An 11,997-nucleotide genomic window follows, 5' to 3' on the forward strand; every position below is an offset into this window, starting at 1 on the left:
CTGCATGAGTCTAGGACAAAACCTCTTAATATGCCCATGCTCGCCACACTCAAAGCAGGCACGATCAAGAGTGGGCCTCTGAATTGACACCGAATAAGCTAAATAATCTCCCTGATCTAGAACTCGGGACTGAGAGCCCCTCCCCTAGCTGATAGAGTACTGAACGACTCCAGATGAGCCTCCAACTGAAACAGGCACAGTTTGTTGAACCTGATGACCCGAGTAACTTTGGGATCCCTGTCCCTTAGAAAACGTACTACTGAAATTACCACCCTTTCGAGCCTTCTTCTCTGCATATTTGTTGTAGCCATCCTGACGGATACCCTCAATAGTCTTTACGTGATCCACAACCTCCTGAAAAGTACAATCCCTGGTTACCAGCTGAAGAGCTGACAACTGAAGGGCAGTATTCAACCCTTTCACAAAGCGTCTAACCCTCTCCTCCTCAGTAGGCAAAAGCTGGAGAGTATAACGAGCCAAGGAGTGAAATCGAGACTCGTAAGTAGCCACAGAAGAATTACCCTATTCATCACCGGTCCTCTCACTGGACTAGGAAATAGCTCAGGTCCTGGGGCCTCATCCAAACGTGGAGCCACAGCTGCGGCCTGCTGCACCCCTGGTGCCTAAATTGGAGCCTGAGCCAGACCACCTGCTCTCACACCCTGATTACCTACACCTGCCGGTAACACACCTGCCTCTGCTAAACCATTCAATAGGTTCAGCACTCGAACCATAACATCTGACAGCACTGGGATAGCGATAATATCCGACTGAGCTGGTTCTGCTGCGAACGCGGCTGCCTCATCCTGAACAACTTGAGGCTCAGAGGACTTAGCGCATTCCTGACCAGCCGCAGGAGCCCCGCCCCTAGTTGGTGCTGCTGCTCCCTTGCCTCTACCACAACCACGACCCCTGGCCTGGCCTTTTCCTCCACAAACTGCGGCCCCAGCGGCCTGTCCTCACCCGCGAGCTGCGGCCCCAGCGGCCTGCGTGGGTACTTCGTTAGCTGCTGCTGCCGCACGAGTCCTCACCATCTGTGAGAGAATAGAAAGAAAAGTCAGATACCAATTTGAATCATCCATATACCAATTGGAACCAAGTCGCACGAAAGAAAGAAATTGAAGTTTCCAAGTATCCCATAGCCTCCCGAAGATAAGTACAGACGTCTTCGTACCGATCCGCAGGACTCTACTAGATATGTCCTTGTACAACGAGATCAACGAACCTAAATCTCTGATACCAACTTTGTCACGTCCCAAACAGACGTGAGTGGCACCCACACTAATCCTTTAGTGGGCGAACCAATCCTTTAACCCATTATCAAGCCAATTTCAATTACTTAAACCAATTAATAAACATTACTCACGAATAATAGCATATAATGCCTGACAATAAAATAAACTAATTAATAAGTGCGGAAGTCTAGATATTACACCCCTAAAATCTAAAAGTCACTGTACAAGGACTCTAACCAACAATGTCTAAAGAAGAAGTACTGTCTAAAAATAACATAATGCTTGGGATGAATATAGACATCTGAAATAAAGAAAGATCTTCAGGCGTCATGGCATGGATAGGAGCTCACCCTCAGATCTTGATATGAACAACCTTAACTAGATGCGAGGTCTGGAAGACGTCTCTGGTTCAAAATCTGCACTCACAGAAAAAGTGCAGCAAGTGTAGGTCAGTACAAACACGCGTACTGGTAGGTAGCATAGGCCGACTTAGATTAGTATCATGCATACATACATAAAATAAATGAAATAGGCCGACAGGCACAACAAACATGTTTTACAAATAATATCCTCAAATAATCCACTTTCAGAATAAGTCACCAATTATCATCAATGACACTAATACTCAAGCCAAAGGAAGCAAAATACACAATAAAAGTTCCCTCTCTATCATATATATGTACACACATGCTAAATGATAATGTTTTCCCCAATTAGCCATGACCTGCAGTGGACCCATGGTGTCCATGTACCACTCATTCCGGATGAACCTCCGACCACGAACTCACAACCAGGCCACATCGTCACCCCCTATCAAATGTGCCTTAAAAGATGTATGTGTTCCATATCAATTATCATCAACAACGTCTCATAATCAAATCACAAGGAATGACTCAAGAACACGTATCAAGTCAACATCAATGAAGTATAATCAAATAGCACAAGTCTCAATAAGACTCACAAATAATCTGCTCAACATAACAGAACATGTCACTAACATCAACTTATCTTTGAAGGGTATATATTAACACCTTCCTTTCAAATATCTCAAGAATACAATTCAAGTTTATCAGCCTCAACAATGGAGCATCACTTCACACCATTAACTCATACAACTAACAACAATCACCCAAACTCCATATCCAAAGTCCTAGACATGCTTTCTCCCACAGATTCTACGACATATACAATAAACTAATCAAAGTCTAACTCAAGTGAATCGAAACCTACCTCGAAGCTGAACTGGAACAATGCAATCAATCTGCAATAGCTTTTCCTTTCCTCAAAGCTTCGAAACATTCAAAGTCTAGAATCATAATGCTTAGTAAGTAATGGAGTATGAACTCAATTCATGAGTTCTCTAGTCATTTTAACCCTACAATTATGTTTTTAGCTAAGGTTCCCATTTTTATCGAAACCCTAGGTCTCAACAACCAATTTCCATCATTGAATATCATGTTCTCATGCTATGAAACGTTAATCTCTACTCTTAGATGAGTTAACAATCAATAAACAACAATAAACAATAACCCATTTATATTCTAGGGTTTTCTTGGTATTTGTGTTCTACCCTTCAATTCCCATTAAAGGTCCTTTGATCGAAATTAGAATCAACTAAGAATGTTACGCGTAGAAAGTGATTAAGGCTTACCTTTGATAGCTATGCTCTTGGGAACTGCTTTTGAGATTATGTGAGGAGTGGGGTCGAAATAAGGTATTTAAATCGGGTTTCTGACTTACTGAGGTCCGCTGCAGAAGTCCCCTCTTCGCTGCAGCGGCCTCGCTGCGGTGAGCAACCCCTTCGCTGCAGCGGGACCATTCCCCTCTGCAGTGGTGGATATTGGGCAGTGAGCACGGAAATTTTCTACTCTTTATACTTAGTCTCTAAAACTCACTCTAAGGCTCTATGCACACAAGCCAGCAAACAACCAAGTTAAAAACACATTACAGAGTCACTTAAGTCACAAAACACAACGTAAAAACACACCCCAATTTATTTAGGTCCGCTCATTCCTGACCACGGAAACATACTAGCAAGGGTAGAATGGTCAATGCACGCATAACGACCAAGCGGGTCGTTACAAATTACCCCCCTCTATAACAACTATTTTCTTTTTTGGTAATATAATGATTAATAATTTTAATAGAAATAAAATCTCTAAAATTACCAATAATAGGTGTCACGACCCAAAATCTCAAGTCGTGGTGGTACTATCCCCACCGTGCTAGTAAGGCAACACAAGCCATTAGCGTACCCTTTTTAAGCGGAAAACTAAATGAGGAATTAAATCATACAAGCCAATTTTCAAGTCTTAAACAATCTTAAATAAAATACTTAGAAAGTTATCACACTAATCCCAAAATCTAATGTCACCCACATACAAGGACTACTAAAGAGTAAAAATAGTCTGAAATACATCAATGGAACTGTCTGAAATGATGAAAGATAGAAAGTAATAAATAAAAGAGAGTCGGGAGCTGTCCAGAACCATGGTGCCCACCTCGATCTCTCAGAAAACCTCCTAATGGGCAGCCTGGTGGTCACGAGCTCCCCTAGTACTGGGGACCAAATCTGCACACAAAAAGGTGCAGAAAATGTAGCGTGAGTACAATAATCAACGGGTACTCAGCAACATCGTTGACCGGCCCAGTCTAGAAAGAAGACGAGGGTTAGTTTACGATACCACAACCACACTAGTCTACCATTAGTCCGAGATACAGGATAATCACATTTCAACAGTTAAACTCACATAGCAGGTAGATATCAAGATAAGACAAGTCAATATGAATATTCACAACAAACGACATAAGGAATGAATGGATGCTTATTGAATACAATACAAGGCCTTTACTCCACTTCTCGATATACACACGTTCGAATGTCAACAAATTGTGACCTATGGAGGGCTCGTGAGGCCCATATATCACTGCTTCGAAAAGTCTTCGGATCACGGACCTCTCCAGTAGCACCCTCGGATCACGATTTTCCATATATCATGTCTCATGAACCTGCCACTTAGCTGACCGGACCCATTTGTCAATGGAACGCGCTAAAGCATCATCACTCGTCCGGAACTAGATCCCCTCGGACTCACAATCATATCCTCAAATAGTATGCATGAAGTACATGTAAAGTATGAATATGGCATACATCAAATCAAGGGAAAATATATACGTAAGAAATCCATTCTTAGGTTCTCATTATCATAAAGGATTCACCTTTTAGTTTCTTTTTCATTCTCAACAAGGACATATGAGTGATGTGCACTCAAACAAATAAGATAGGAAATAATAAGAGATATAAAGTTACGGGCATCCGACCCCAATCACAGATCCAAAGGATCGTACTAATCTATCAGCTAGTGCCCAAAGCATGACATCCAGACTAACTATACAATTGAAAGTGCACAAATACCCTTAACATGAAGATCGGTATCCGATACTGGTGCTCGTCACCTCACAAGTATTGGAACCCCCGTAATTAACCTATAACCCTCTATTAGATTTATTTTTAGCCAACCACACGTTCAAGAAAGAGTGCAAGGTCTCAACTTGCCTGGAATGCCAAATTTTGAATCACAAACCCCGCTTGCCATTCTGAATGATCAAAGTCTAATCAAATATGGACAGTACGTTAGAATACGAATCCATTAACATCCATATGCTGCATAAATCCAAATCCCCAAATTAAGCCCTAAAATTAGGATTCCAAACCCAAAAGGGCAAAACAGTAAGCTGAACTTAAAATCATGGTCCCCATGCTTAATACAACTCATAAACCAAGAATCATCCATTAATAATCACTAAATCATGCTCAAATACCAAAACCCTCAATTCTTAGGTTAGGTTCCAAAATCCCTCAATTTCCTCTTTAATTCTAGCATTCTAAGCATGGATAATGAATCTAAATCATGGGAATAATCATAATATCAAGTTTAGAAGACTTATCCAATGGTTTCTCCTTGAAATCTCCTCAATCTCCTTCAAAATCTCTCTCAAGCCTTAAGGGTTTTGAATGATAGGTCTAAGTGTAAAGGGATACTAAATAGTATTCTGTTCAGCGATTTCTCACTCCTGTGCCCTTTTTATCGCCCTTGCGCACCCGCTTCAGCGATAGAAACCTCGCCGAGGAGTAAATTAATTAAACACTCCGGTTCCGCAGCGGCGAAAAATTCCTCGCAACAGCGGCATCGCTTCTGTGGGATAATCTTTGTAGAAGCAGGGATAGATCGAATCAACCAACCCTGGTTCCTGCGGAACTCTCTTCGCTGTAGCGAAAACACCAGAACCAGCAAAAACTAGTTTTGACTCTCACATCCCGAAATCCCGAGACTCTCCCGGAACCTCCCCAATACAAGCTGAATATGCAGACATATGTAAAAACACGCTACGAACTCACTCGCGCACTCAAAATTTCCAAAAGAGGTCTCGTTGACCAAGCCAACCCCGAACGGCCAAGAATTAACTTTCCAACCAAATGACCAAGACGCCCCCGAGTCCCTCGGGAACCAATACAAATACACAACCAGCCTATATTCGATATTCCGAAGCTAATGGATGTAACGACCCGTTTGGTCGTTCCTGTTCTTTTGACCTTGTTGACATTTTTTCGAGCTTCATTAGCTTATATTAGAGTTGCGGGGATGGGTGGTATGATTTTCGAGGTCATCGGGTGAATATTAGCTTGATTTTTGTGATAATAAGTCTTAAATGGAAAAATGTTTGACCCAAAGTTGACTTTTAAGTAAACAAACCTTTTTCGAAAATCCATCGATTCCGAGAGGTCTGGATGGTCATTTGTAACTTGCGGGTATGTTCAGTTTGTTTCCCAATGCATTATTGTACATTTTGGGACTTGGGTTGGAAAGTTGGTTTTAGGGTATTGAGGGTTGACTTGGTCAATGAGACCCCCGTTTGGAAATCTGAGGCCACGGGTGACTTCGTAGCGTGTTTTAATGTGTGTTTGCATGTTTGTTTTGTATCTGTGGGGCTTGATAGTCGGGTTTCGGATTGAGAATGGTCAAAACCAATAATTTTCTGGTGACTGGTGTCCACTGCAGCGGTACCAGTACAGCAGTAGCGGTTCCGGCGTAGCGGACTGCAAACCGCTGTAGCGGTCGACGGGAACTTAAACACCTTAAATCCTTTTTAAAACCCTATCACTCCTCATTCATTACTCACGGTTCTAGAATAATTCTGAGAGCAAAACAAGAGATTCTGAGGCAATTCTTCATTGGGGTAAGTTCATCTAACCCTATTCTTCATTTATGATTCATAATCCACCTTAGAAACTCCTTAATTCATGCTAGAGTCTTCCAATAACATAAGGATTAAAGAGGATTTTTGGGGTTTCTTTCTTGAATGAACTTTTGATTATCAAACATTGATTTGTCGATGGAATAAGCTTATATTAGTATGGAATTGATGGGTAATAGAAATATAAACATGAATTCTTCATTATTAGTAACCAATTTATGAATTTGAGAGTTAGGGTTCATACCCAAAAATTGGGGGTTTCACTTTAAATACGAATTTAGCTTAATATTGAGTTGTTTTAGGAATTTATTAGTGGGTTTGATCACTTAGACTCGAATTGCATGTTTCACTTTCGATTTTCCAGTATTGCCCTTGTGGGCCCGTTTCCCCAAATTCCACAGGCTTAAGTTGACCAAATTAAAAGCCTAGCAATATGGCTATTATTTTTCACGATTTCTAATCTAGATTACGTATTAATTAGACCTTGAGTATTTGGAGGCATTAAGGAAGGGCAAGGCGCTCGCGTGATTTGCTTGGGATTCCTGTTAGACCCTCCAGGTAGATTATGGCTTACCTTTTTGGTTAGACTCCGGTTAGCGACTCGTATGTAGTACTAGGGAATTGTTGGAGACATCATGTGAACCTTCGGGTATGAAGTTTGAGGTGGAATTCTTAGGTTGGTACTGTTGTGTGACTTGAGTGTTCGGGCTCGTGCCCTATAGAATCCCTAGGTTTTTGCTTGGCTTTTCTTATGTGAATTGGTGGTTTCTATGTATTACGAGAGACTGGTTGGAAGGAACAGATTCATGTGATACTTGTACTATGATGGTTGTCCTTATATGAATTGACTGGAATCCATATGTTATTTATGATATTCTCATTGCATGACATACTTTCTCATATCCATGATATATTTGTCTTGATCTTGATATTGGAAGATGGTGATGACAGAGGTAAGTATGATTCATGCGACATTACTATATTTGCGTAGCCATCTCTATGCTATGTGATACGGAGTGGTTAGCAATGATATTGGATGGAGGAGTCATTCTAGACTGTGTGATACGGAATGACGGTACATGGACTTAGCGGTCCCCCATAGGTCATGACGGTCGAGAGGTGGACATTGTCCCCCCAGAGCATGTGTGCATTCTTGCATTGCATTCCATTTGCATACACATTATATGTTCTTATTGTCATTTGGATTGATATTGATCTTCGGTGATATTTGAGTTATTGGGTGATTATTGGGTTATGTTTGGATTCGTAAAATATTTGAGACATCGTTTGGTAATTGGTTGTACTAATTGGACTTGTTGACTTGTATCTGTCTGGGAGCATGATTATCATTCCATTTCCTTGTTTGCATACGTGATCTAATTGTTGTCGGCCTATGATGCTTATTCAGTACCTTATTTTTTTACTGATGCTACCTTGTTATACTCTTTCTATGAGTGCAGAGTACGCTGTTGGAGAGACTTCCACCCCTCGTGATTGATCCCGAGGCCTGATTTACTAGCATCCAGGGTGAGCACTTGGAAGATTTGCAGCTTGGATGGCTACTCTTTCATTACTTGTCTTATTTCTATCCTTGAGACAGTATTTATCCACGAGACTATGTATTCAGACTTCATCTATGTAGTAGCTCTTGTACGACTTAGACTAGATTCATTTGGGCATTTATTATTCTGCACTTATTATTACTTTTATGTCAGACTTATTTATATTATTGTTGGGAGTTGATTTCATTTATTTATTAGGGTGTTGGTTAAGGGACGGGTTCGCCTACCGAGGTGGAAAAATGGTAGGTGCCCGCACGTTTCCCGAGTTGGGGCGTGACAATAAAACCGATGAAATTTCCCAACTTAAGATATTAGACCACCTCGGGAATTGTGGCAACCACGCCCACTACACAACAGTCCAAAACAAACAAAAGGGGCGGGCTCACAAGGACAAAATAGTCAGAAACGGGAAAACAATCAAAACGACCTAATGGATCGTTACAATAGGACTAGAGATTATTTTCCTTCGTTATATAATGTGTGATTAATCTTTGAATTTGGCAATTAAAATGAAAAGTTAGATATTATGCATTTTTTTTGCCTATAACAACAAGATATTATTTAAATGTCAATACTGTTATACGTGTATAATAGTCATTCGCTAGCCAAATTGGACCTAACGATGTTGTTATAGAAAGGTTTGACTATAATACTTTTTAATAGTTCTTCCTTTGTTTGTCTCAAGTGTTTTTGAAACAGACAGATTAGAAGCTACACCCTCCGGATAAAAAAAAGAGTCCACTTAGCCATTTGCACACCCCTTAAAAAAATACTAACTCCTAGACAAAAATAGGTAATTTGACTAAACTACCTCTAATTAAATAGACATTGAGATTTGATCATATAACACTTAATAGGGGCAATTCCTACACCTATAGTTTCTCCGAAAAATTGGATACTTTATTAATATATTTTTTGAAATTGGTATAATATTATCTGTTGACACCATGCTTCAAGAAGTTTGAATGGTGTACTTGGTTGAATGTTAAGTTATTTACCTAAAGAATTACACATCAATTCCTACTTAATAATTTTTTTAAGTGATGTATCCATCATTTAAAAATTCTAGATATGCTTCTACATAGTATACTTCACTTTTGGACCAAAAAAGAAGCCGTATAAGTGGCACTTCCTCTCTTTCAGGATCCATATTCATAGCATATACTGATCATATTATAATTATTTATAACAATTGATTGTTGTGCCCTCCCCTCCGGCATTTCGCAAACCCACTCCTGCATTTCCCCACATATTAATTAGTTGCGTTTATTTCTCACCAAACTTAGAGAGCTTTACTATATATCGTAAGCGTTGTCAATTGTATTTAAATTCTTTTTTTGTTTTCTCATCTGATATCCGTATTAGAATTCAATTAAATTCGTATTTATGCTGGAAAAAGGTGCTTCCTAACGAAGATGACTTCATACCAGACTCGATCCCAAGAGCTCTTATTAAGAATGAAAGAGTACTTACCACTCCACCACAATACTGATTGGTCAATTATAACTAATTGAGAATGTACAATCTCACACAAGATTTAAGTATCTAGGGTTTCCCCATCCCTCACTTTTCATGTATTTCACGTTTCGACGTTGATATATAGGCAGGGTCTATGTTAAACCTTCTGTCACTACAAGGAAAGAGAAGTAGTACTTTTGTTGTTCAATTCTATGTGACACTATTTTCAGATATTGATTTAGGATTTGATGTTTATAGGTTCCTCCAGTCATTTCAAATTAGATTAAAATATTAATTGGGTTCACACAAGGTATAACCAAAATCTACTGGGTTCTCGTAAACCTGTAAGTAAAGTTTTGGATCTGCCGCTGACTATTTTTTAATTAGTACATTTAATAAAGAACAACACATTTTTATATTTGAAAAAAATAACTTTAAACTTTTCCTTTTACCCTTAATAACATGCTTTATAGCTACAAAAATTTTATCTCATGTTTGAGGTCACAAGTTCCCAAAATATTTATCAAACACCGCCACATATAAAATTGAAACGGGATACCTAGGCGTCGAGCTGAGCGAGCCGAGCTCAACCAAGGATTCTTAAAGTGTAACCGAGCCCGAGTCAGCTCTTTAGTATTTAGTTCCCTGTAAACCATTAAAAAAATTAAATTTATTATAGATTGGTTGATCAAGAAAAATATGAGCATTACTAGTTTAAATTACCAATTGCATATTCAAATGTGATTGGATAATATACATTATTAGTTTAAATTAAAAATAAAGCTCCAATAAGGTTTAATTTAATATTGAACATATAATAGAACTTCAAGGCAAAATATAAAGATAAAGCAACAAAATATTAAAATAAAGCAACAATCATCCGGTATAATATTAAATTTCTTTAATTTTAATACCTTATATAAAATTTTAATTACATTTCGTACAACCCATAAAGTAGTCTTAAGTTGCTATGTATATAAAAGATTTAATTACATCCAATTAATATAAAAAAAAAAGTGAAAATTATAATTTGTTATAATAATCAATAATCATTGAATTGATATTGCTGACTTAATTAAGCTTAATGGATGAACTTGAGTTTTAAAGTAGTCATTACATGATTGAATCTTATGACAATCAGTGGTTTACTGGAATGTAATGATATTTCGTGGTTTGGAGCAATGCAATATTTTTTCTTGTTTTAAAACGTTATGATTGTTGTATTGTTACTTAGAACTTCTCATTTATAATGTAAAATGGTGTGTTAAGTTGCTTAAAAAAAACTCATAATGTGTTCTATGTGATGTCTTCAGAAAATTCATTACAATTAAATCAAATTGCTTCGTAAATGCAGAACTAAATTGGACCAAATATAGGCGAAACCTAAATGATCCCAAAAAAGTGGAAATGAACCAAAATATCCCAAGAAAAAAAAGTGATACCAAAGTACCTTTAACGCAGTAATACTGCGTTATTCTGCTTTTTTTTTGGTTAATTACTCTCTTTCTTTTAAATTTTCACACTTTTTCCGTACTTTGGCCATAGATTAATCAAGTTTCGAGACTCCGGAACTTCAATATTTTATATAAAATCCCATTTTTTTGTGTGATTAATAATGTAGGCTCAATACATCAAGGATATGCAAAACTTTGGGTCGTCGTTTTAGTAGTTGAAAAGTGCTCGAAGTAAGTTTTTGTTTGAAAACTTATTATCGTTAGCTTTAAGTTTTTTATTTTTTAGGGTTTAGATTTAAGCGTGTTATTTTTTAGTTAATGCGTAACTTTATTTCGAATATGTTGCGATTTTTTTATAATTAATTTAGGATTTCACACGAGTTAGCTATAAACGATAACAAAAATAAAATAACATTAATCATAATAAATAGATACGCAAAAAATATAATATTTACTTAATTTATCTATTAATTGTTTATTCTATGCTAATTTGTTAATTAGAAAATTAATCTCTTATTATATGTTAATTATGTAATTGCTAATTTATTTATTCAAATTGTTTATCATATGTTAATTGTTAATGTGCTAAGTAGTTATCTAAATTATGTGTTAATTATTTAATTAATGATTAATTAGTTAGTTAATATAATTTCTCATTAAATGGGTTAGTTCGTTATTACTTTAATTGTAGTTAGAAGAATAATTGGTTAGCAATTGTTAATTATGAATTAGTTAGTTAATATATAACATAATTGTTGCAATCATAAAATGAATAACGAACGATAAACTAAATCTTGAATAACGAACGATAAATTAAATCCCGTCGGTACACAGGTTTGATTTTTAACAAACGCTAATATATTCAATATAATTATTATTTTATTTATATTGAATAATTATATTGACAGGACACCGCTCTAGCTTCAGCGTCCCAGCATACCGTCCATGAGACTACTTCAGATTCTGCACCAGACCCACCTTAGAGGTCCTTTCAGGAGCCTACTCATGCACCCGTCTATATACAGGTTTGAT

Source organism: Lycium barbarum, chromosome 4 (genome assembly GCF_019175385.1).
Source record: "Lycium barbarum isolate Lr01 chromosome 4, ASM1917538v2, whole genome shotgun sequence".
In the NCBI taxonomy this organism is placed as follows: domain Eukaryota; kingdom Viridiplantae; phylum Streptophyta; class Magnoliopsida; order Solanales; family Solanaceae; genus Lycium; species Lycium barbarum.